The 25,882-nt window shown below is 40.1% G+C and overlaps 1 pseudogene; it reads left to right on the top strand.

The window, feature by feature from the left end:
• The window catches only part of LOC138166824 (small ribosomal subunit protein mS40 pseudogene), a 31,782-nt pseudogene extending 14,335 nt beyond the window's left edge, over positions 1 to 17,447 (top strand).
• The last annotated feature ends 8,435 nt before the right edge of the window (positions 17,448 to 25,882 follow it).

Raw genomic sequence — 25,882 nt, 5'->3', positions numbered from 1 at the left:
TACCCAACATTCTCTCTCTCTCTCTCTCTCTCTCTCTCTCTCTCTCTCTCTCTCTCTCTGTTCCTCAGAGGCTATATCTCTGGCTCTCTCTGGCTCTAGTTCTTTCTGTTTTTCTGTCTCTCTGTGTCTATCTCTCTCCAGAACTGTCTATCTCTCTGTATCTGTTGCTGTTTCACTCTGTCTCTGTTATTCTCCTTTCTTTCTTTTTTCTTTCTCATATTGACAACCCTTAAACAAGCCTCCACACTCATCTTCCCCTTTGTGCTTTGAAGGGGAGGTGGGCAAGGGAAAAGGTTGAAAGGACAAGAAAAAGGTGGGAACCCCTGCCCTTATACCAACTCTTGATGCTCAGGGTCTCCCACTACTCTTAGGTTCTCTTTCTAAACTAAATCCATCTATCAAAATTTACCAGTTCCTACTTACTATTCCTTTGGAAGTGGGTCAAATCTTTCTTGATTAAGTATTTTCTATGGCAATGCTAGGTGCTGGGGAATACAAATCATTGTGACTGAGGCCAGCCCACATACTGAACCTGCAGCCTAGACGTTCTGCAGTTTTCACGTACAATCATTTTTTTATTGTACTATGTTATGGAAATGCTTGTTTTATTCCATAAATTAAAAAGGAAATAAATTGTAAAGAAAAGAAATTCTGCTTTCAAATCCTAACTCTTACTAGCTGTGTGATCATAGGCTATCATTTAACCTCTCTAATCCCTGTAGTATAAATCTACCTATATTGTTGTGGAGCTTGAATGAGATAATCTACATAAAGCATTTTACAAACAAAAGTTCTGTATAAACATCACCATAATAGATTTGCAGTTTCATGTCCAATCATCATTTTATTGTACTATGTTATGGAAATTCTTGTTTTATTCCATAAACTAAAAATAAAATAATTATAAAAAATAAAATTAGTGTCAGTAATTGCTGTTTGCATTAAAATGATTTTCAAATGACACAGTCCCTTCCCTTTTATAATGAACCAGATAAGTATAATTTGAGGTAAGGTGTGATTGGAAGTAATCTAGACCCAAAAGTGCCCTGGGGAAAATTGAGAAAAAAAAAACATGGTGGTAAGTGGGGGTGAGGGGTGGGAATATAGAAAGCTTGAAGGAGGAGGGAGCCCCTGAACTAAATCTTGAAAGAAGTAGACTTCTGAAAGGCAGAGAAGAGGAAAGAGTGTGCTCTACTCATGGAAAACGGCGTATGTGAATCCAGGAGGTGGGAAACCCTAGGTTGAATTTGAGAAACATCTTAGAGTCAAGGGTAGCTGGAAGAAAGAGCACTAAAATGTATTTATTTGGCTTCAGGAGATGTTAATATGTTAATGTGTTATTTCAAAAGACACTCTAATTACAGACAGTGCAGCATGCCAAGAGGGAAGATACTTTGGGGGTAGGTGCCTCTTACCAGAGGTAAGACACAGAATCAGTGGAAGACTGTATATAAGGAAAGAGGCTTGAACAAGGGGGCTCTCTGAGTTGGGGCTCTTATGGTAACCACTGGCTTAAACTTAGCCAACAGTACTGACACCTCCCATTTAGCCCACTAGTGATTTTGACTTCAACCCAGCTAATGAGTAGAATTTTCTGTTATAACTCCTTAGACTCTTACCAGACTCTCTAAATGGCACAGTGGATAGAGTTTTAGACTTCTGAGCAAGGAAGACCTCAGTTGAAATCCTGTTTCAGGAATTTACTAGCTATATGTAAACTCACTTGATCCACACAACATCCCTTGTGAGATAGATGTTATTATTGCTCCCATTTTATGGATGAGGAAACTGAGGAACAGAGAGGTTAAGTATCACACTCACATAAATGCTAGCTATTATTAGATTCATCTCCAGGGGTGCTCTAAGTAAAAGGGACTATGCTCATTAAGGTAATGAAGCAACAAGATCATATCAGTGATGCCCTACAGGCAGTCATTTTGTAGGGTCTTTGCCTGGGTTTCCCCACACTTCTGCAAACATGAGCTTGTCCCCACTCAGTAAAACTTCTTTTTGCTACTGCATTGCAGTTCTTAATGTCCTGGTGCTCCCATGATGAAAACCTAGGTTCCCTGTAGGTAAAATTAGGCAACCTTCCATTTTGTCTACACCAGCCCTGGATAGTAGAGAGCACAGAAACAAAACAGAAAACAAAAGACCCCCCCCCCCCCAAACCAAAACCAAAACCAAAACCAAAAGACACTCAACAGACTCATACAAATTCTAGCATAATACTGTAAGCTCTGTTTCCCCCTTTGATGGGTAGAAGGCATATTGGACCCCAAAGGAGGATAATATGCTCCATGTTCCCACTTTCTCTTCATATTCATGTCTCTGTAAAGAACTCTGGCCTCAGAAGATGCTGGTAGGCAGAATGAGACAAAGACGGATTATTTTTAACATGAAGCACTAATTCAGGAACCTTCTGAGATACAAGATTACAAAGAAACTGGGACCTAGAGAACAAGACTTGATTGTAAGGGATCTCAGAGGCCATATTTTATATCCCAATTTTACAAATGGAGAAACTGGACCCTAAAGAGATTATGCGATTTGCTTATGGTCACAGGAGTAGGAAATGGAAGAACTGGGATTTGAACTCAGGTCCACTGACTATTTCTACTGTATTAAGCTGTCTCAATTCTGAATTATTTTTTAAATGGGCTTAGAATTTAAAGGATAGCATATTCTAAGAGCAGCTTGGGAAGTAGATGGCACAATGTATAGAGTGCTACGTCTCAAGTCAGGAAGAATCATCTCCATGAAATCTGACCTCAGACACGGTGTGACCCTGGACAAGTCACTTAACCCTGCTTGCCTCGGTTTCCTCATCTGTAAAATGAGCTGGAAAAGAAAATGGCAAACCACTCTAGTATGTTTGCCAAGAAAACCCCAAATGAGGTCATGAAGAGTTGGACACGACTGAAAAATAACATATTCTAATAGAGCCACTTCCATTATAAACATATATAGGAGGCCACAGTAAAAATACTCAGGAAGAAAGAAAAGATTTGATCTCCTGGCTGAATCTGCTTCCCATGGCAACGCCTTCTTGAGTAGGAGCTCTGGTATGAAGCAAGACTTGTTTAAAGAATTTAAAAGAAGCTATTCCCTTTGTGTCGAGTGGTGACAATGTAATCCTCTCTTAATAATTCTCTTCTCTTAACCACCCTCCCTTCCCCCCACTCCAATTTACCATCTTTAAAATTTGGTTTCCTCAGTCATGTCTTCAAGTTTTGAAATTTTTTGAGTACAAATGGATTTGAAGAAGAAAAAGAGTTCCACGGAATTCGGATAGAGAACCCCTCTTATGAATTACAAAGTTTGATTGCTTAAAAATAAATAAATAAATAGTTTTATTTGTTAGAAAGTTCTTTCTTATGTTGAGCCCATTTGCTTTTTGTTCTTTCCTCAAACGTAGTCTGGCTTTTTTTTTTTAAGTAACCCAGAAAAATTCTGTTTCCTCTCCTATGTGAATTACCTATAATTTTTTCAAGAGAGCTTTCGTGTCTTTTCCATTAAATTTATTCATCCGACATGATTGCCATACCTTCCTAATCATCATCCTCTGGAAATACTTTGGTTTTTCAATTTCCCTATTAAGCAGTGATGCTCTGAAGAAAGCACAATATTACAGATGTGTATGAAACCATGGAGAATATACTGAAATTGTTGTTTCTGGGAATCTAGATGTCAAATATCTATTAATTCCACCAAAAACTTTTTAATTCTGTTTAAAAGTTGCATTGAGTTCTTGGATCATAGCAAACTAGTAAACGAACAAATAAAATGCCCAGATAATTCATGTGCATTTCTGGTCCCTTTTATAATTTATAATTTATCTGTGTGTATGTGAGCATGCACGTGCACATGGGTGTATAGCTTCATTCTTTTTATGGTAGTTCTGCACAGTCAGAACACAACCACCTTGAGACACTTCCTAGCATTCTTGAATTCCTGCTTCTGAAGTCAGGGGACCTAAGTTCGAATCCCACTTCTGACACTCGTTCTAAAGTAAGAAGATCTGGGTTTGAATTCCACTTCTGCAGCTTAGTTCAGTGGAAAGAATCAGAGACCGTGGGTTCGAATCCTGTGACCCTCAGTAAGTCACTTTACCTTCCAAGGCTTCAGTTTCCTCATCTGTAAAATAAGAGGATTGGAGTAGAAGGCCTTTAAAGTAATTTCATTTCTAGATTTATGATCATATGATTGTTTTATGAAAGATGCCCCTTTTTTGCATTTCCAATGCTTGGCATATAGTCAATACTTAATAAGTGCTTGTTAACTTAGTGACTAACTGAGGTGGGGTTGCTTCAAACTAGAGAGGTTGAAGGAAGACAATAATCGGGAAGAATCAAGAGATATAGCAGGAGAAAGGGTAAACCAAAGAACGGACAGAAATAGATCAAACGTGATGGTCGAGAGTCGGCCAGTATGAACACTAAAGGGAGGGACAATATGTTGACAGCCCAAAAGGTGGAGGCCGTCATCGAGGTTGCCATCACTGAATGATAATTGTCCAGTGCCCACATGTGCAGGCACTTCTGGAAAGCCTATTTAAGAGTCTTAAGTCTCAGGACTCGAAAGAGCAGATTGAAAAAAGAAAAACTGACTGACTTTTGGTAAATATTCCTTCACAACTAAATGGCTCCACAGCAGAAGAGACTCTTGCTAAGGAAAAGGAAGCTACTGTTTTAAACAGAACAGAATAAATCACCTACTTCCAGGGCAGGTTAGGCTCCTCAGCTAGGTAACTAACTGGGAGAGGTTGAAAGGGATTGGCACCACTTCAGGAGCTGTAACTTGAAAGAAGAAAACTTCTCCACACCCTCTAATCCTGTAAAAGGGTCTCTATTTTCTTAAGGCACCTAAATAGTGTTACACGCAAACCCCTATAGGGCTTAAACTTTATACAAAGACAAGCAAGCAGTGGTAGGTTAGTAATCTCTTCACACGTCTTGTTACAACCTCAGTATCTACCCTCAGGCATCTGGTTAAAAGGAATATAAACATAATCCGAGGAGGCAAATCTATTCTTGTACTAGCAATTTTTGCTAGGACGGATTGGGGGCAGCAAGCTGACCACATGACTATTTCTGCATTATGGCAGGGGAAAAAAAAACTTTAAAAAACACCCTACATTCTCTAAAGTAGACTTGGAGAATATTAACCTGAGCGTTCCCCAACTCCTTGGAAATTAGTTCTACAATGGGGTCATCAACACACTTGGCAATGAAGACTTGGGGAGACACACCCAGTACAAGTCTTTGTCTTTTATTTTTTAACACACTTAAATCCTTTGCAAATGAGAAGATATCTCAATTTGGACATATTTCTAAGACGATCAAAAGGATTAGTATTTGAAACCAGATAGGAGAGCTCATTTCTATCAACAATCCTTCTTAACACCTTTGCTGACATCATCTTATATATGCATATATTTTGTTTTTACAAAATTGTTGCATGTTGTCTCCCTGTTAGAGAGGGAGCCCCTCAGGAGCAGAATCTTCTTTTTTTATTTATCTGCCTTTCAGTGTATCCCAAGCACTTAGCACAGTGCTTGCCACATAGTAACACCTGGCTTCCGTCTTTCTTTCCCAGTCTCCCTTATGCCAATGCCATTCCTTTGTTGATTCTCTCCATTTTATCCGGTGTTTATCTTGTTTGTTACTAGTTGTTCCCATATAGTGTTGCCCATTAAATTGTGGACTCCTGAGAGAAGGAACTGTCTGTTGTCTTTCTTTGTATTCCCAGCACTCGGCAAAGTGTCTTGCACATAGTAGGTGATTTTTAATACTTATTAACTGACTGACTGTCCACAAGCAAAGTGAAGGTGAGAGGAAACTCCTAAAGAGGGCTTGCCTTTGAGTCCTGGCTCTCATGTTTACTAGCCATAGGAATTGGGGCAAAACAATCCCTCAAGGATTCAAGTTCCCCTACTATAAAGCAGTGATAGTAATTCATACTTAGGTTCTCTAACAGGGATATTATAGGGCGTCCCTAAAGTCTGGACACAAAGGCAATCTCATTAACTAAGCATATTTTCAAGAAATGGAATGAAATTTTCAACAACATTTTACTTAATTAGAATAAATTTTAGCAATGGCAGTTTCATATGGAATAAAAGCTTTCATTAGCTATTGGGTACTATTTTCCATATTAATGAGATTAATTTTATTAATGAGATTTCCTATGTGTCTCCTATGTCTTCCTATGAAACCTCATTTATGCTAATTAAATAAAATGTTGTGGAAAATTTCCTTCATTTCATTTCTTGAAAATATGCATAGTTACTGAGATTTCAAATGTGTCCAGACACCCTGTACAAGGATTGAATGAGATAACATAGGTCAAAATAATTTGTTCACTACAAAGGGGTGAGGCCACCCAGTTCCCACTGTCTTACGCCAGCAAAACCCTGTTGCTTGCTCTGTACTGAATAATGATCAAGAAATCCAGTGGGAAACTATAGTAAATAACATATTCTGTTCCAGAATTGCAGAGTCAGCTATATGTCCACCGGCAACAGGAAAAGGCCCTGTTGGAAATACCAAGGCTCCCCTGAGACAGTGCTAGCTAGGGTGGTCAGAAGGTTGAAGGGTGGCATCCTTGAAAGCCTAGGAGGCAGGTAAGTACAGTGAAAAGAATCCTGAAGATGGAACAAGGAAAACCCAAGTTCGCATTTACTAGCGGTGAGATCCTGAAGCAAATCCCTTAGCCTCTGCCTCAATTTCCTCAACTGCAAAATGGGAATAATGACAGCACCTACATCACAAAGTTGTGAAGATTGAATGAGAAAATACTTGTAAAGTGCTTAGCACGGTACCTGGAATATAGTAGATGTTTAATAAATGTTTAATCCCTTCCCCCTTTCCTTTGAGGAGTGGCAACAGGTAGTGACCACCTAGTCACTTATAAATCAAACTGGGACAGCCTAGACCCAAGGACTCTGACATCCCTAACACTTGGTCGTGAGACATCTGAGAGGACCTGGAAGATCCAATACAATGGACCTAAAAAATCCAGGGGATCTAACACCAGGAGGTAAAAATCAGTTTAGGAACCTAGGGATCTATGTCAAGAAAAACAGGGCTCACCACCCCCACCTAAAAGAGCTGTAGCAGGAGACAAAACCTGGACCTGGCACGAAGTCCCAATTCAGAAACTAACGTGGGAGAAATGAGGGTTTTTTTTTAAAGTGTAGATCAGTATAAAAAATTATTGCAAGTCTAAAAAGTCTCCAAAAGAAAGAATAAACCCATAATAACTGCAAGTAGACACTTACAGGGAAAAAATGGATTTTCTATAAGTTATATGAATACTTAGCTCTCAAGAGATAGAAGATGAAAGAAAGACTCTTGAGAAAAAATTGGAAGGAGAATAAAGAGCTTAGAAGAAAAAGTGGTAAACTTTGCCCAAGAAATAGAATCTCTGAAAACTAGAATAGATGAGATAGAAATTTATGACTCCCTGAGGCAACAAGAAATATTAAAACAAAATCAAAAGGCTGAAAAAGTGGAAAAAGTACCTTAATTAAGGTATCTGATGTATTTTTTAATGATCTAGAAAAATGGTCAAAAAGAGATAATTTAGGAATCATTAGACTTCTTTGAAACTACGATATTTGAAAAGCTTAGACACTACATTTCAAGAAATTATAAATGAAAACAGTTCAGATTTATAAAAAACAGAGGAAAAAGTAAAGATACCAATCACCTCCTGAAAGGAACATGAAAAGCTCCAGAAATGCCAAAGCCCAAATCCAGAGCTCTCACATCAAAGAAAAAATTGCACAAACATACACAAAGAAGCAATTTAAGTACCAGAGAACTGTGCATAGTCAAGATCACACAAGACCTAACAGCTTCTTCATTAAAGAAGAGGAAATCTTGGTACAAAATATTCCAAAAGGCAAAAGAAATAGACTTCCAACCAAGAATAATTTACTCTGCAAAACTATCATCCTATGTGGCAAAAATGGATCTTTAGTGAACAGAAGACTTTTAAGCATTTCTAATGAAAAGACTGGAGATTAATAGGAACTTTGAAGTATATAAGAGTCCAGAGATATATGGAAATAAATATATTTGAGCGTTTAGAAGGAGTCCTATGATCACGTCAACTTTTTAATAGGGAAAGAGGCAAAAAATGTCCCTGCAGAAACTTGAAGTCTCCAAAATTTATTAAGGGAGTGAAAAAAAGAAAGACAGAGGTCATGTATGTATGTATGTGTGTGTGTGTGTGTGTGAATTTGATCTGTTATGAGAATTTGAATATGTGAAAGAAAAAGGAGAGTAAAAGGAATGCACTAATGGACAACAAATATGGGGAATGGAACTTATACTTTCTCATGATTGGGTTGCACAAGAAGAGTAGACAAACATAAAGAAAGGCATGAGGAAGTGGGTATTCTATGAAACTCACTCATAACTGAAACAGACAAATGAGAGTTGAAGATGCACAAACAAAAACATGTTAAAGTCAACAGGGAAACAATCACGATGGGGGGAATGGAGACAATTAAGAGGGAGGATAATACTGGGAAGAGAATAACAAGCAAAGCAAACTTCCTGATGCTGAATCGAGGGTTTAAAAAGGAAAAAAGAACAAGAATAAAAGGGGGGAGACTTAGATGACCTTTTAGACAATTGGGGAATGTCTGAACAAAATGTGGCTTATGAATGTAGTGGAATATCATTGCACTTTAAGAAATGATGAAAGAGATGATTTCAAAGAATCCTGGGTAGTTGCATCAACAATGTAGTATTCACAATGCCTATATATAAATATGCTGATATGGTTATTAATCACAAAATATAACAGGCTCTCTACATGTGGAATAAAGCTAGAACACTTATTCAAATACCAGAAAACTAAGTCCCCAAACCCTAAAGTCAAAGCCATCACAGTAGTTATGAAGTTGGCACAAGTAGTTAATGTAGTAAACACCCATATTGTCAAGCCTTCAAAGCAGAATAGGCCACCTCAGGAAAAGGTACTCCTCTCCCCACTCATGGCAACTGCTTAGCATCCATGAAGGGTGCTCCCAGCAGCTCCGGCCCCTCACAGTTCCCCTCCCTGGCAGTCCTCAGGCAGGAGTCCTTAGCAGAAATTCTGGCTGGCTCAAAGAAGGAGGGAGTTCACTCTGCCGCCACCACCATGCTGCTGCTGCTGCTGCAGCTGCTGCTACAAGGCTTCCAGTCATAGTACAAACTCCAGCTTGGCTTCTGCTTCTTCTTGCCCACCCCTTCCCTATGTCAACAAATTCAAGGGGCATGGAAGACCTTTAAATCCCATAATCATAACAGTAGTATGAATTGATGTAGAGTTAAGTGAGAAGAACTAGGAAGACAATTTATACATGGACAACAACATTGCAAAGAAAACCCTCTTTGAAAGGCTTAAGAGCTCTGATCAATACAATGATCAATCATATCTCCAAAGGACCTATCACAAAGGACATTATCTATCTCTTGATAAATCCAGAAAGTGACACATTTTTGGACATGCCCATTGTTGGTTAACTATGTTTCTTTGCTATACCTTTTTTTCCCTCAGTTTTTAATTTGGGGAATGGGCTCAGGAGGAGGTGAGGTTAGCCCTAGTGATTCCCTTCACCATCCCAATAAGACGGCTATTGTGATTTTTTTTTAACACATAAGAGAAAAGAGAAGGAATCAGAAGGAAGCCCAGACAAACAGGACAACTTTGAAAGTATTATATAGAATTAATTTTTATATATTTTGGGTGTCCCAAAAGTCTTCATGCACTTTTAAACTACTAAAACTTAAGATGTTGGGGAGTGGGCATTATATGAAACTCACTCCCAGCTGAAACAGACAAAGGAGGGTTGACACATATGAAAAGATTGATTGTTAAAAAAACAGCAAAAGATTGATGTTAAAATACACTAAACTCAACAGTTACTAGAACATAAAATTGCACTAAGACTTTTGATACAGTGTGTACAAATAAACATGTATATGTATGTAATTTATATTATATAATATATACATATATATTTCACACATTTAAAAGCAAGCAGTATGAAATGGAGATTCATGATTTCACACAGAATCCTTTGTATTCTACTGAGTGTATGAAAATCGCTCATGTGTGTGTGAGTGTGTGTTTAAGTTTGGGATAAAAACAATAGCATCTCAATCCCAAAGAAAATCCAAAAGGGCTAAATAAATATGAAATATTGGTCACATTTCCTCCTGTTACCTTGACCCTACTTTACTCATGACAAATTTGCAAAAAGAAAATCTCAGAGGAGGTGGGAATGCATTTTCTCCTCTAAGTCTCAATAGTCCAAAGAGAAAGACAGATGGGATCAATTTGAGAGATTTTAAGTCAATCTCAGCCTCCGGTGGGGCCTGAGCTGTCATCCTGCCACCAGCACAGGCTGCCACTAAATCTCTGGTTTTGTTTGACTTGGCTTCTTGCAGTCTTGTTTAGTCTGCCTAACTCAGAGATTATCCTCCTGTTTTTATCACAGGCCATTAGTATATTAATAATCCTCACTTGGTTACATACCGCCAACTTAATCTCCAGTCGGTAAAACAAACAGAAGCTTCTTTCCCATTGTAAATTAAAGTCAGCCTGGAAAGAAAGCACAGCATCCTGAGGGAGCAGCTGGTATACCTGAGGAGGCAGCCACGCGTCAGAACTCGAATGCTTTCATGGGAATTAGTAGGTTTCTAATGATTTCATGCAGAGTTCTTACCTCTGTTCATGAACTTGGTTTTTTACTCTGTTACCTAGTAGCTTCCATTCTTCAATGGATCTGTGATCTCATCATCATTATTCCCTCTAAAGGCGAACACAACAATCCACCTATTCACCTTCTCCTCTAAAGCCTCCATAGGGCCTTCCCCCAGGACTGTCCTCTAGATTTCTTGACATTCAGTGGGTGCTAATAGATCACACAAGCTTTTCACTGGTTGTCTTTAGCTCTCACTAAGTGCCTTCTTCCTTTCCAAGTCATTAATTTTTTTTCTAATAAGCCATTTCTGACACTTCATCATTAATATGTTGCTTCCTTCTCAACTTCAGCATTTGTCTCTCCATTGTCCTTGGGGTAATCCACAATTTTAATTCTGCATGAACTGTGGTATTGCATGCTTCACAATCATGTAGCATCACTGGAGGAATATTTGTCGTTATTTTAGATAGGCCCTCATTTCTGGAAGAAACTCCCAGTCATATAAAGCACTGAACAATCCTGCTTACTCTCTTCCAATTCAATATTTGACCCCATGCATCACACATGCACAGTCTGTCCATGAAATGAGTTCTGACTGATCGGCTTCATACACTCATATCTTTTTCTGCACAACAGATCTTTTGCACCCATTTGGTTTTTCCTGTGTGGATAATTAGGTTGAACTCTTGACTTCTCATAGGTCTCACTTCAGAAACTTTTTGATATTTCAGGTCTTGATGCTATCAATACAACTGAAAACAGGGGCACATAAAGAACTGCCATCTATAGCAATCATTTCTTCTCTTTGGACTCTATGCTGAATGTACCTCATGATAGCAGCAAATGCTAAGAATCCTACCGTTCAAAAATTGTCTGTAAATGACTAATGGCATAGTGGGTAGAATACCAGACTTGGAGTCAGGGTTCAGATCTTGCTCCAGCTGTGTGACCTTGAGAAATTCTCATTTCCCTCATCTGGAAAATAGGGTTGATAATAGTATTACTTTGCAGGATCAGATGAGATTATGCAAAATACTTTGCCAATCTTAAAGGGCTATATAAATGTCAACTGTGATCATTATTAGCTCTTGATGTTCTTTGAGATCTTTGCCTAGTAAATAATGAATTGTTATGCTGATGGAAGAAAGTATTTGACATTGAATGAATTCAAAGCATTAAGGGCTTAAGTTGCATCAAACATTACAATAAACATTGGAGTTACAAACACAAAATATTCCTTGCCATCCAGGACCTTATATTCTCATTGAGGGCCACTACACAATTAAGGGAGTGATGGCCAGGGAAGGTTGTTTTGGTTTGAGAAATCACAGGGATAAGTCCTCACATAGGGGAGTGAATTGACAAACCCCTTCCAGAAGCAATAATAATGTTGGCTTGTTTACATTGTTCCCAATGTAAGAAGAAGAAAGCAGAGGCAAGGGAAAGAGGTATATGTGCGGCTGATGGAAAGGATATAACTGGGTGAATTATTGGATGGAATAGAAATAAAGTGCAATCTGAGATTTGAGGCCAGCTAGATACAGTGTGCCATATGGGTTTCTGCTGGCTGATTCGCTGATCCAGATAGTATGACCCCAAGACAGAAGTTCCAAAGCTGAATGGATTAAGTAACCCAGGGCATGATCTCTGGAGGTCCAGCAGTCCAGAGGGAACAGCAGCAGGACATATACATAGATGCATGCACACACATATACATATGCACAAAAAAATGAGAAACTTCAAAGAACAGGAGCAAAAGACATTCTTAGAGATGTATGATAAGAAGAGAAGATAGGATGGTCACATGATGTGGGTGAGGACTGACAGACAGACAACCTGAGTGATCCACCGGTACCCTCAAGATGTTAGGAGAATGGGGGGGGGGGAGGTAGGTGACAGTGGATAGAACACCGGGGAGTCAGGAAGACCTGAGTTCAAATCAATCTCAGATACTTACTAGCTGTGTGACCCTGAGCAAGTTAATTAATCCTGACTGCCTCTGCCCCCCCCCCCCCAAAAAAAAAGATGTCAGGAAAAAGTGAGGAAGGTCCCTAAATATCCTGTGGCAAACCTATGGGAGTCCAGCATTCTAAGTTACAACTGATGATATCATAGATCCATTTTTATATTTGAAAGTCAGGAAAAAGGGCAGCTAGGTGGCAGAGTGGCATCAGTCCTGGAATCAGGAAAACCTGAATTCAAATCCAGCCTCAGACATTTACTAGCTGTGTGATCCTGGGCAAGTCACTTAACTCTGATTGTCTAAAAAAAAAAAGGCAGGAAATACAAGAATGAACAGTTGCTTGACTAGAAGCCCTAATTTCTTTCTCCTTGTTTGGGTGGGGGGAAGGAGGGTAGAGTTAGTGGCCCATGTAAAGTCTGGAGGACTGTTTAGATGGGATGTTGGAAGCATACCAAAGAGTAAAGAGGACTTGTATTGCCTGTTGATGGGCTTGGTCAGGACTTCTTTGTGTTTGTTGTGGTTTATTGCTGTTATCACTGGATCAAATGAAACTTGTTCTATATTCAATCACCTGTTAGCCTGAGTGCTTGCATGGGAGCTGGAAGATTTTTTTTTTTTTTACAAAAGTGAAATCTTGATGTTCCTAAGGTAGGCTTTAAGTAGAGGAAAATAAGCCAAATTCTTCTGTTACCTGGTAAAACCTCAAGTAGTTGCACATGCAAGAAAAATAAATATTAAGGAGCCACCAAATTAAATCCCGTGTATGCCCCATGTAAGTCTCTTGTATTGCCCTGAGAATTATGCCACTGGAATTATTATTTTTAGGTCAGATTGTTCTCTCTCTCTCTCTTTCTGTGTGTGTGTGTGTGTGTGTGTGTGTGTGTGTGTGTGTTCTTAGAAAGTACATATAGAAGATAAGCTCAGGATTGGTCCAGGAGGAGGAATAATTTCCCCCTTTCCACTGTTGCTTCTTGACAAGGTGTCAAGTTTTGTTCCGAATCCTTGTTTCTCTACGTGGGAGTGGTGGTTTCCCTTTGACATCTGTGCATACCCAAGTGTTTTGCATACATTAAGCCCTAAAAATTTGTTCAACTGAGTTTGTTGGAAGTAAGTATTCTTGCCTGAAAATGCCTGTTTGTGCTTTTCTTATGGCACTTACCACATATTCATATTATTAAAATTATTTGTTACCTTAAAAAAAAGGCATGATAAACATCAGCATAATTAGGGTTGACAAAGGTGGAAAGCACAGTTTCAGGAGATAATGGAGTCATTTTATCAGAGGTCTTCAAGCAGATGTGGGAGGACCCCTGGGTTTAGTATATCATAGCAGGAATTTGTTTGGGATATGCATGAACAGGAAGGCTCTTGAAATTAATTCCAGAGCTAAAATTCTGTGATACTCTGAGACTCAGAGATGTTTAGTAACTTATTCAGGGTCACACAGCAGATGTCTGAGGCAGGATTTGACTCTAGACCTTCTTGGAGCCTATGATCCAATGCCTAGCAAAGAACAATTCTGGTGTTTTACTTAAGTTAAAATAATCCCCTTCCCCAAAACCTCTCAGGAAGCTTTCCTCCTTCCAAAAATAACCACTTGAATAATGAATAATAAAAGATGAACTATGACTGATTTTTAATATTGATCATTGTTGCACTTTTCAAATAGGTGCTCTACTACTGGTCATTAAGTGTCTGTGAATCCTATGCTTGGCCATCAGAATAGGAGACTAGGTCAGTGCCAGTAGAGCCTGATTTGGGGAGTGGCCCAAGAGTTATATAATGCTATGCTATTATGCAAAAAGGATACAGTTAATTAAATCCAGGATGCGGATTAAGGCTGGATGAGCAGAGACCAGTCAGAGACTTGCAGTGCAGGAGTTCACTTGGAAGATTTTATGGTTCTCAGAATGAGAAGATACCTTAAGGACCATTGAGACATTTACTTCCTGATAAATGGCTCCCTTTTATCCTGTAGCTACTAAATGACAATATTGCTTCTACCTAGAGCTCTCTGGTGACAGAGAAATCACTATCTTGCAATGTAGCCAGTATGATAGGGCCACTGTGACCGTAAATCGGCCTAACGTGGAAATGGGAAGAAATTTTCAGGCTTCTGTTAACAATCCTGCTATTATGGGACAGAGTACTTGTTAATCAAAGAAATGATTTCCTTAAGCAATTCTGGAGTGAAATGTGAATTTTTTTCACTTTCTTGTTTGGCTAAATCTTCTCCAATACCCAGTCTCATTCTCTTCTCTCTTGAATTTTGGAGTATCAACCTAAACACCAGCATTAAACATTTTACTAATCCTAGCTCTGCCCCTGAGCCTGGGGAAAGTCGTTCACCCTGCCAGTAATGTTGAGATAATAACACCTTCTTAGCTCACTAGACTGCTGCAGGGATTAACTAATTAGTGGTTATTACTGAGTTTTATGAATGCTAAATGGTATGATCACTTTTAAAACTACTTCCCCTTTTTATTTTCTATTCTAGGCTACTTCTTCTGAGAATTTCTGGGTCATAGCTATGATAGGCAATCAGACCACCAGGCTCCAGACGTACTGGGAAGGGAGGGTCACTAAAGCACACCCTTGCTCAGAAATATCTCCCCTAGCGTCATCTATGGTGCTAAAAGTTCTACTATTAGAAACACACCGTTTGGAGAGAGACGACATTAACTATCAAGCATTCGAGCCCTACCACAGAGAGTGCGACTGTGATGGACGGACCACGTTGTCCGAATGCCAAACACATTTACCTAAGAGACTTCAAAAACGAAGGGCTAACAACAACAGCAATTTCAGAGAGAACTCCCACAAGGCAAATGCTCGCACAAAGCTCAGAAGTGGTGATGCAGGGACACTCACAAGTTCTTTCTGAAGAACTTGGAATTCATTGTGCGACATAGGAGACACTGGCACAGGACTGCCCAGCATAGCTTGCCTGAATCAAAGAAGGTGCTATGCTCCGTGAGCCAAGCAGAATTTCAGTATCTCAAAAGGAATGTGATATTGACAAATTTAGAAACATCTCCATTCCAAATGTTTGCAGGAACTATTTGTGCTCAACCTTTGGTAGAACCTTCCAAGTTTGTAATGGTCTGATCAACTACAGTTGGACACATTGTACATTGACCCTGACATAGTGATGTTATTTTAGCCCACTTCAAGTATGAAGGACAGCAACCAACATTAACTTTATAGCATTGACTAGTTTTGGAGATTCTGTGTTACATATGTGATCCATGTCGGGGTGGGACCAAAGGATGGCCAAATTTTGATAGATGTAAGGCAATCAGTCTGAAGAATAGATGCTACCAGGGAGGATAGACTTCTGGGAGATGCCACAGTTGGGGATCAGGTCCTGGGCAAGCACTGTAGAGTGTGGGGGCACTAAACATCTGAGGATAGTGGAACTGAAAGTGAGGATTAAGGGGACAAAGTTGCTAGTGCAACACTTTTCCTACTTCCCAATGTGTTCTGGTTAATCACAACAATTGATAATGTCTTCTTTCCACCTTGCCTAACCTTTAGTATATAACTTATGTTCTGAGATTGGTTAGATAGGTCATTGGTGAGGAAGGATGAGTCCTTCAGCCAGGGTGTGTGGGGGGGAAATTCCATTAACTCTGATGGAAAATAAGTACAGTAGAGGGACAGAGCCTAACAGGCCTAACACAATGTGCCTTACACACAACAGGCTCTTAATAAATGTGTGATAAATTGAATTAAAAGTGTTACCCATGGATCTCTGTTTCTTCCAAGAGAAAGGATAGAGAAATGTAAAGAAGGAAAGGGGGAGAAAGAAAAATGGGGACAAGAGAAAGGAGAGGTAAGGTTAGGGAGAGGAAGATGTAGAGAAGAGGAAAAGAGCAGAAAGGACAGAAGGACAGAGGAGAGGAGAGGAGAAGGAGAAAAGCACTTGGGAGAAGGGAGGAGAGAGGAGGAAGGCAGGGGTGTTCTGTTAAATGTTTAGTAATCAGCTCTCTGCTCTCCTCCCTTAGCCGTACACCAAGATAGCAACCTCTCTCCTAACTCCTCTGCTTAGATGGCTCTCGGGCCTCAACCTGTCAGAGGTTGCACTTGATGCAGGCTACTCCCCTGGCTCTATTCACCAAAGCTCCCCCTGAGGAGGAATCTTCCATTCATATCTCCCTCTATCAGGATGCTCCCTGGGAATATCTGGAGACTGAAGAATACCTGGATGAATATGGCTCCTGTCCAGTCTGGGCTGACTATCGACGAAACCACAAAGGTGGTGTCCCACTGCAGCGAACCTGTAAGACATGCATTCAAGGGAGCAAAGCTGCTGGGAGCCCTTGCCCTTTCTGCCGTGATCAGAAGCTCCATGTGGACTTTAGAAATGTGAAGCTCTTGGAGCAGTTTGTGTGCGCTCACATAGGTGTCATCTTCCATGCCCCATACACAGGTGTCTGTTTGAAGCAGCATAAGAAGCTGACAGAGGCTATCCTGAAAGCCAGAGACCATGGTAGTCTCAGTTACCACATCTCACTGGTACAGCCACAGGATGCTGATTTCAGCAACTCCCATGGAGCTGTGAGCTGTACCCCAATAGCTTCTGCCTTAGCTGCAGGTACCTCCTGGTATCCATGGCACAATTGGCAGCAGCTACCTGAGAGAGAGCTGGCCCGTCTTCGATGGCTCTATCAAGGCCACCTTAAGGAAGAGAGTGGACCCCCACCAGAGATGATGCTCATACTTGCATCTCAAACTAATATTCTCCCTGAGGAAGAGGAATCTCCAAGTTTCCCCTAGAAAGGAAGTAGTGGGTATACTCTGTGGTGCTCCAGAGCTCAAGGATGGATGTTAGAAAGTCCTGATGCCTAAATTGAACTGATTCTTATCCCTAACCTTTTTAGAAATGGGCAGGATAATGGCAAGCTCTGACCTAGAGGAAAAGAGAAAACAGGGAGAAAGTAAAACAAAGCATTGTCTGAATAAATGTTTTTGTTCGACTTCCCTTCATGCTGCTTCCCCCACCCCATATTTTTAAGTTGCAGGGGTAGGGGGCACCTAACTTGTCAAGTCAACCCTTTATAATAAAAATTGTTTTATTAAAAAAAAGTAATCAGCTCTCTGAAAAAATGTATGCAAGACACACTTCTAAATTTAATCCGCATTAAATATTTCATCACTTTCTTAAGTCTAGATAATTAACAAAACATTAAATTAAGCCCTGATTTGTAGCTTTTACCAATTTCTGAGGTATAAATATTCATAATGAAAATTTAACAATAGACCTGAGAGCTGGTTCTCCCCTAGGAGGGCCTGCATGACTCTGAGAACAACAACAGGAGAGGTCAGGAACCAGGAGGGGTACATAGAGAAAGAGGGGGCAGGGCTTGTACATTCATAGGCTGTCACTGAGACATCATTGAGTCCAAATCTTTTATTTTTACAATGAAGAAACTGAGGCTCAGAGAGAAGTGGCTTGTTCAAGGACACTCCCTAGGAAATGTGAGATCCAGGATATTTCAGGGGACCTCAAAAATCAGCTAGTATTTAATGGGCACTAATATTGTTCAGCACCATGTTTAGCAGAGGACATTAGAGAAAAGAAGGAGGAAGAAGGAAATGGGGACGGGAAAGAGCAATTAAGTGATAACTTCTCTGGACCAAAAGGAAACACATTTCCCTCTCTTCTTCCCTCCCTATTATGTTACACAAGTCATCTGCAAATGCTTAGGACATAGTTACATATAGCCAGAGCAAAATTATAATTTGATACTGACTGAAAGGTCAGCTTTCTATCCACTATGCCAAGACTGGGGTGGGTTCAAGTCTTGCCCTTGATCCAAACTTTCTGTAGCCCCCCAGTAAGTCACTCAACCTCATAATGCCCTAAGTAGCTAAGATCTATGTTGCAGAGAAAGTGCTGATCTGCATTGGTAGAGGGATTTTTCTCACCTGGGAATTCCCTATACCAGTGAAATCATAGCTCCAGTCTCTATCACTGTCCCTATAATTTTAACCACTGGACTTATCACCGGATTGAAGTTCAAAGGCCCAAACTTCATGTTTCTAAATACATCACTAAGTTCTGACTGAATGACAATTCGACTTATAGGACCCTAAATTTAGAGATGGAAGGAATTGTAGGAACCACCTAATCCAACTCCCAAGAGACATTATGTGATTTGCTCTATGTCACACAGGTAGGTAGTGGCACAGATAGGATGAGAATTTGGGACCTCCTCTGTTTCACCAAACAGCAAAGGTGATTTCAGCTGGTGGCACAGTGGACAGAGAGCTGGACCTGGAGTCAGGAAGACCTGAGTTCAAATCTGTGCTCAGACACTTTCTAGCTGCACGAGTGTTGGCAAGTCGATTAAGCTCTGTTTGCTTCAGTTTCCCCAAATGGAAGATGAGAATCATTATATCACCTATCTTTCAGGGTTGTTGTAAGTCTCAAATAAAATGATATTTAAAAAAGTACTTGGCTCAGTGCGTGGCATGTATAAATGCTTATCCTCGAAGCTTCTAGACTCATACATTTTCTTCTGACTAGCTGAGTACTCTCTTATGGTAGAAGCCCCCTTAAGGTGGTTTAAGATCATCTGGGAGGGGTACTTCTGAATGGTTTGTACCTATGGCTAACTGAGCCAATGGACGTAAAATCATCTGGAAATGACCCTGAACACTGTTCCCTCTTAATTTCTAAGCACTGAAGCAGAGAATGGTGAAGGGAACTGGGAGAAAGGCAGGAAAAAGTTCTAAGATTCCCTACTGTAAGCACAGGACAGCTCTCAGGAAATCATGCCTGAGAGGGTGGGGTAACTCTTCCCTTCCAGCCACAGCTTCCAAATTCTCCTCTGATACCAGACCAGAAATAGCCAGGAAGCACTCTGCTGCTGTCTAATGGTGTGAAATTCTCCAACGAGGGTAATAAGATGTCTATCTTGTTCTACTTTTTCTTTCCTGTACAAAGAGTGATTCATTTGTTGTCATCATCACATTAAGAATTTTTTTTTTTGCTTTTTTTTGGGGGGAGGGCAATTGGGGTTAAGTGACTTGCTCAAGGTCACACAGCTAGTTTTTTTGTGTTAAGTGTTTGAGGTCAAATTTGAACTCAGTTCCTCCTGACTCCAGGGGCAGCGCTCTATTCACTGCGCCACCTAGCTGCCCCTTGCTGCAACACCTACCCACCCAGATCACATTAAGAATTTAGGATTATTTGAGTTTCCTTCTTTGCCACCTTTTCAATTTCCTAGGAACAATAGTACCTTTACAATTTTCATTTTAGTGTAAGCCTCAGAGTTGCACAAATAGTCCCAATGACTCATGCCCCAGTCTTATTTTTTATTTTCAATTTATGGAATAAAACAAGCATTTCCATAATATAATAGAATAAAAAGACAACTGTACATGAAACTGCAAATATACTGTGCACAACTTGCTATTCCTTTCAAATATACAACAAAATTATCATGTAATTTTTTTTTCTATATTCTAGTCTTATATAGCTGCTCCCTCAACTGGGCTTTCTTTTTCTTTGCTTTTTTTTTTAATAAGCCTTTTGGCTTATTAAACTCATATTTGTTGCTTTTCAGTCATCCCAGTTGTGTCCCACTTTTTGTGACCCCATTTGGGGTTTTCTTGGCAAAATACTGGAGTGGCTTGCTATTTCCTTCTCCAGCTCATTTTAAAGATGAGGAAACTGAGTTAAATGGCTAAAGTTAAATGGCATAAAGTTAAATGACTTGCCCAGGGTCATACAGCTAGTAAGTGTCTGAGGTCAGATTTGAACTAAGGAAGTCTCATCTTCCTGAGTCCAGGACTGGCACTCTATCTACTGTGCCACACAGCTGCCCTATCTGTGAATATAACTGTTATTAATCATGAGTTCTGATTAAATGAATATAATATACATGCAAGAACATACTGTCCAAGAGATTTCAAGTAAAGAGAAAAATGTTTGCATTAAATAGCACTAATATGCAAACATGAATATATATAATACACATATTATATAGTAAGGGTTTTGCTTGTTGTATCAGCAATGCCATATTCACAATGCCTATGGAAATTATAGATATGCTGATATAACTATCCATCACAAAATACATCATGCTTGCCATATGGGGGAATAAGCTAGAAAAGTTATTAAGATACCAAAAGACTGAGTCCCAAAACCAGAAGGTGAAAGCCATCAGAGTAGTTATGAAATTGGCACAGGTAGATAAAGTAGAAAGCACACACATTCTCAAGCCTTTAAAACAGAACAGGCTACCTCAGGCAAAGGTCCTCCTCTCCCCACTCACAGCAACCACCCATCGCGCTCCCAGCAGCTCCGGCCCCTGGCAGTCCTCAGCAGGAGTCCTTAGCAGAAATTCTGGCTGACTCAAAAAGGGCTTCGCGCTGCCGCTGCCTCTGCTGCCGCTGCCGCTGTCGCCACCACCGCTAGCCACCGCAGGAGCTCTAGCTTGGCTTCCGCTTCCTCTTGCTCCGCCCCTTCCTGCTACGTCAGCAAGTCCAATGGGGCATGGAAGATCTTTAAATCCCATAACCCTTACACTTGTCTGTCACAATCTGATTGGGCTCTCAGTCCCAATGTGTCTCACTCCAGAGGACTGTGAGAGGATGGCTATGTAAAACTCTTTTGTGTGTTCTGTGTAGGACAAATTTTCAAGACTAATCACAAAAAACCACAGTCAATCTCCTTTGTAGCCATCTCAAAGTGCCCAAAGACTGTAAAAAGCCATAGATTTAGAAGTGGAAGAGAAGAGCAGTCCCTTGTCTCCTCTGTGATTAAAACTCTGGAAAGTCCAAAGAGGAGGCTGAGAAGTGAAGGGGTAAAAAGTTACATTATGAGTGCTCCCTACTACAGAAAGGTGCAAAGAGTGGACCACACTGCATGCTGTCTTAACTGCTGAGGCCTCATGCTTTGTGCTTGTATGTGACTACATAGATCTGGGTCCTTGGGGAAAAATTGAGAAAGCACCTACTGTGGGCCTGGGCTTGAAGTCTCAAGATATTGACTTGAGAAATATCTTGACAAAAGCTATTAACGCCATTGCAGTGGGATCACCAAGGGAGGGAACGTAAGAGAAAAAAGAGAAGTTTGAGGATAGTCTTGGGAGAACTCTACATTGAGGGAACAAGATGGAAACCAGTGAAAGAAGTTTTAAGAGGGATAGTCATTAGTATCAACACTGAAAACAACTTGACACAACAAAGATGCATGAAGTTCTTAGTACGTGCAAGTCCCAGGTCTAGGTACTGAGAATATAAAAGCAAAAATGAAAGAGTCCTTACTCTCAAGGAGACTACATTTTAATGGTGTGTGTGCAACATACATGTCATATCACTCTTATAAGATTGCACACTCCTGGAGTGCAGCTAGGTGATTCAATGGGCATGGATCAGGAAGATGAGTCTTCCTGAGTTCAAATCTGGCCTCATACAGATAAGGAAACTGAGGCCCAGAAAGAGGAATTGATTTTACTAAAATAATATGAGATCCTGGGCAAGTCACTTAACTGTGTTTTCCTCCCTTTCTCCATCTATAAAATGGCCTGGAGAGGAAATGGCAAACCACTCCAGGGTCTTTGCCAAGAAAACAACAGGAGTCACAGAGTAGGATGTGACTGAAAAATGACTAAACAACAGATATAAATAGAATCTTCCTCAAACACCTAATATGCCTTGCATGTTGTAGAAAAAAGAAATGCTTGTTGAACTAAATTGGGTATTCCAGAAAAGAGAAATGGCTTCTCATATTCATATTTCACCATTAGAGTGTCATGGTTCTTGAAAAAAATGCAAGATTTTCTTAATGGTATCTAAGAGGGAGCTTTGTAAGCACACAGCAGAGTGGATCATAATATAATGCTTACCACTTAAATAGCTTTATTTCTTCAACAGGAGCATTAAGTCCCTAAGCCACACGACTCCAGGGTGAGGTAACCAAGTATCACTCCTCCTGTTTTAACACAAATGGAGACCAAGACAGGGAGGGACATGAGCTATTAGCCCAGAATGTTAACTGCCAGTGTCTCACTTCTGCTCTGCTCCCTCTACTGGTGAGTGAAGGCTAGACCTCAACATACTGTTTTACAGGGAGGAAAATGAAAGGCAATTTGTCCTAGAACCATAGAATACGGAAGGCTAGAAAAGACTGGTATGTCAACCCTCCTCCCTTTTTTTTTTAAGATGAGGAAGCTGAGTCTGTGAACCAAACTTTTCTTCCAGGTCACCAACCCACTGTGGATTTGTGACCCTAGCACTAATCCTTGAGGTCCCATCAGTCCAGTGCAACAGATTTAGATCTAGAGCTTACCCAAGAGAGCCTCACTCTCCAGAACCTCCAGAAGATAACACACTGCTCCTTTGAGCCCATAAGTAAGGCCCAAAATGAGGAATGAGTCTCATACAACTTGCCATTAATAGCTCATCTTTCGTGGTTTCCTCTAACCTCAATGCAGATAATGCTCAAGCTTCACTTTCAATCAATCAATAGCACGTATTAAGTACATTCAATGTGTCAGGTGCTATATTATGGACTGAACATATAAACAGAAAAATAAAATAGTCCTTACCGTTGAAGGGCTTACATTTCTTAGGAAAATGGAGTCTGCATAGCAGTTTTAGACAGTGGAAGCTATGTCAAAACCAAGGCGATGGGGTATACTACAAATTTATATCATCTAATCTTGACCTCATTGCTGCAAGGCAATCCTTCTATTCCTCCCACTCATCAGAAGATGCTCCATGCCTCTTCTCAAGACTCCCCTGACAAATAACCTTCTCAACTGAGGACTTTGGATCATGCTTCACCAAATAAATTGAGGCCATCCCTTTATTCCAGTCTTTAATGAAGAGTTGGCCCTCCTCCTTGCCAAGTGTCCTGCAGTTTGCTTCCAATGGCACCCTTTTTCTCTCTTATCTTCAATCTTTCCTTACCTACTGGGTCCATCCCTGATGCCTACAAACATGTCCAAATTTTGTCCATACTTAAAAAAAAAAACCCTTGGGATGGGTAGGTGGCACAGCGAATAGAGCAACGGTCTTGGAGTCAGGAGGACCTGAGTTCAAATCCGGCCTCAGACACTTAACACTTACTAGCCATGTGACCTTGGGCAAGTCACTTAATCCCGATTGTCCTGCCTTTCCCCTCCAAAAAGCAAGCAAACAAAAAAACTTCCCAATAGATCCTAGTATCTCTGCTAGTTATCACCCTCAATCTCTCCTCCACTTAGTTATACTCTTTGAAAAAGATGTTCCAGGCACAGTACTAGGTGCTTTACAATTATTATTTCATTTGATCCTCCCAACTACCTGGGGAGGGAGGTGGTGTTATCTTCATTTTACAGATGAGGAAACTGAGGCAAACAGAAGCTAAGTGACTTGCTCAGATCACACAGCTGGATTTTAACTCAGGCCTTTAGGTCTTTATGACATTTTGCTTTCCCTCATTCTCTTAGTCTCTACAGTGTGTCTTTTTTAAACTCACTGTTCCACTGAAACTATTCTCTTTAACGTTGCCAATCTCTTAATTGCCAAATCTGATGGCCTTTTCTGAATCTCATCTTTCTTGAGCTCTCTGCAGTATTTGATGGTATTGACCCCATACACACACTCTTCCACATACTCTCTCCTTTGGGTTTTTGTGAACTTGGTTCTCTCTTTGCTCTCCTCCCTGTTTGTCTTGATCTACCTCTTCTTTTACAGAATCTTCATTCATGTCATACCCACTGCAGTACATTCCAAGGTTTTGTCCCAGATCTTCTATTTTCTCTCTACTCTCTTATTTGGTTATCTCATAAGTTCAGTTATCTGCTCTTTTCATGTGACTCTGACATCAATATATCCAGCTCCTAGTCTCTCTCTTGAACATCAGTCCTTCTTCACAAATAGCCTATTGAACATTTCAAAATGGATATCTTTTTAAACAACTCAAACTCAATATAACCAAAATAAAACTCATTATCTTCTCTTCCCACTTCCCTGGAAAAACTTTACTCCCTCTTCTGAATTTTCCTGTTTCTGTTGAAGACAAACCCATTCATCCAGTCACCCAGGTTTGCTACCTTGGTCTCATGAGGCAGCTGATAGCACAGTGAATGAAGCATTGGGTTTGGAGTCAGGAAGACCCAAGTTCAAATGTGGCCTCAGACACTAGTTGTGTGATCCTGGACAAGTTACCTAATCCCTGTTTGCCTCAGTTTCCTCAACTGTAAAATGGGGATAATAACAGCATGTATCTCCTAGCACAGAGCCTGGCACATGGTAAGTACTAAATATTTATGCCCTTCACCTTTGACTCTTTACTGTCACTTGCCTCAAACATCGAATCGGCTGCCAAATCTTATTTCTATCTCCATAACATCTCTCATATATGTTTTCTTTTCTCCACTGCTGTGACCACAACCACCCATAACCATAGCTACCAAAGACCTGGAAAAGGAAATCCTTAGCAAAAACAGAAAGAAAACTGGGATTTTTCATATGACACATCTGAAATCTCCTATGTGGGATGTATTTCCCCCTATTAAAATATCCGTTTTTTATTCTTATTTTGATTTTCTATTTGTGTTCCTTACACTTAGCACAGTGTTTTGCCCATACTAATAAGTATTCATTCATCCTTCTTAGACCTTTATCACCCCTTTCTGAACTACTGCCATATCCCCCTAATTGTTCTCCCTACCTTAAATCTCTGCCCACTCCAATCTCTTCCCCACACAACTGCCAAAGTGATTTTTCCTAAGAAAAGCAGGTCTGGCCACATAACTCAATGAGTTTTAGTGACTAAATATAAACTCCTCTATTTGGCACTTAAAGCTCTTTGCAACCTGGCCCCTTCCTATCTTTCCAGTCTTCTTATACATCACTCCTCTCTATGTATTCTATGTTCTAGCTACATAGTCCTACTTTCTTTTCCTACTCATTCCCACCTTTTAAAATCCCTTGTTTCCTTCAGGATTCAGCTGAAATGCCACTTTTTCTACAGGATGCCTTTCCTGGTCCCCCCAGCATTTTTCTCTAGAGTAGCAATTCTTAGCTTTTTTTTGGTCATGGTAAAGTCTGGTGAAATCTATGGACCTGTTTTCAGAAAACTTTCAAATAATCAATGGAAATGCTAGATTTCAGTTGGAGGTTAATGAAAATAAAGATGTAATTTTTCCCCATCCAAGTTCATAAACACCCCCAAATCTATTCATAGATTTGTGTGCACTGGGTTAAGAATT

The sequence above is a fragment of the Petaurus breviceps genome, unplaced genomic scaffold (genome assembly GCF_028583685.1).
Source record: "Petaurus breviceps papuanus isolate PSGF00001 unplaced genomic scaffold, PetGlider_PUasm1.0 226, whole genome shotgun sequence".
Classification (NCBI taxonomy): domain Eukaryota; kingdom Metazoa; phylum Chordata; class Mammalia; order Diprotodontia; family Petauridae; genus Petaurus; species Petaurus breviceps.
This window is presented reverse-complemented; position numbering and strand designations above follow the sequence as displayed.